Below are 1,760 nucleotides of genomic sequence, written 5' to 3'. Positions count from 1 at the left end.
CCTGAGCAAGAGTGAGACCCCGTCTCTACTAAAAATAGACAGAAATTGGCCAAACAACTAAAAATAGAAAAAATTAGCCAGGCATGTTGGCGCATGCCTGTAGTCCCAGCTACCTGTGAGGCTGAGGCAGGAGGATCGCTTGAGCCCAGGAGTTTGAGGTTGCTGTGAGCTAGGCTGACGCCACGGCATTCTAGCCAGGGCAACAGAGTGAGATTCTGTTTCAAAAAAAAAATAATAACAATAATATTCATAGATGACTGTAGCTTTGTCTTTTTATGCAACCTTTTTCAGGTTTTAGTATCAATGTTCTCACTTCACAAAAGAATTTGATAGTTTTGTTTCTTTTTAGGCTCTGAACAGTTGTTGAAGAAACATTGGGATTATCTGAATTGCCTGTAAAACCTTAAGGACCTGGTCCTTTTTTTCTTTTTTGGTAGTAGTGGTGGTGAGAGAGTTCTTTTGCAATTTCTCTATTACTTCTATGAAAATTAGTCTTTTTAAATGGGTTCTATTGGGGTCACTTTGGTAAATTATGTTTTCCTAGAAAGTTTTTCATAAAATCCCAGTATTTAAGTGTTGGTGACTAATTCAGATTCTTAAAAAACTCTGTCAAAACATATCAGCAGGCTAGGTATGGCCCGTGGACCACTATTTCATAACCACTGATTATAGTCAAAGAATTTTAGACCCGAAAGAGGCCATATGGATTCTCTACTGGGGTTGCACACAGGAAACATCCTGTTAGGTGACTTAATTGTGTGGAGCGAAGATTCTGGTGAATTGGAGAGCCCATTCCCCAACTAAAGACAAGCAAGTTAATTTTAAACGTTATTTTAACCAAAATGCCATGTAGGTCAAATAAAGTAGTCTGCAAACTCAGTTGGCACACCATGGCCCGTGGGTGGCCTCTGCCATCCCAGTCGCACTTCCTCATAACCATGCCTCCTGAGCATCTCCTGTTTAGTCAGTCACATCTCACACTCCCTGAACAGGCTCTGCCCTCTCCTCTGTCTGTCTTAGCTTTATTACAGCTTCCTCTGAGAATTTTACTTCTCCAGCGTATTGTGAACTCCTCCTGAGCGGGTACCACGTCTTGTTCACCTCTGTATGCTTTGTGTATAATTGGAGCTCTGTAAATGTTTGTCACATAACTTTTATAGTCAGCAAGACATTAAGAATCTTCTCATCTTGAAAATAAAGTGTTTGTGGAATTGAGTCTAACACTATTTTATATAGGATGAAAATGAGGCCAGGGTAGTTAAATGACTTACCAAGATCACATAGGATCTTGTCTTCTTTCTGGCATTCTGTCCTATAACAGTTATAGTTATGAAATCAGGAACTAGAATAGAAATGGAACTTTCTTGAGAGCTTGTTTGGAGGTTCTAGCAGGGGAGCGCAGCTACTCATCACACCCTGACTGAAGAATGGTCCTCCTCTATTGGGGAAGGTCATCCTCTTTGACTGAGTGTGCAGCTTCGGGAGGGACGCACATGGAGCATTGATGGAGGAAGGGAACACCTACTTAGTCAACCAGATCAGCTGGATCAACCCTGGCGATCAATGGGGTGACAGATGTTGCAGCCAGATAGCCCTCACATCCAGAACTTTCTTAATTTATAGAACTGACTTTATCTTTTCTTTTTTTGAGACAAGGTTTCACTCTGTCACCCAGGCTGGAATGCAATGGCATGATCATAGCTCACTGTATCCTTGAACTCCTGGGCTCAAGTGATCTTCCTGCCTCAACCTCCCAAGTA

This window comes from Propithecus coquereli, unplaced genomic scaffold, assembly GCF_000956105.1.
Source record: "Propithecus coquereli isolate 6110/MARCELLA unplaced genomic scaffold, Pcoq_1.0 Scaffold122, whole genome shotgun sequence".
Taxonomy (NCBI): Eukaryota; Metazoa; Chordata; class Mammalia; order Primates; family Indriidae; genus Propithecus; species Propithecus coquereli.
Note: the sequence above shows the minus strand (reverse complement) of the source record.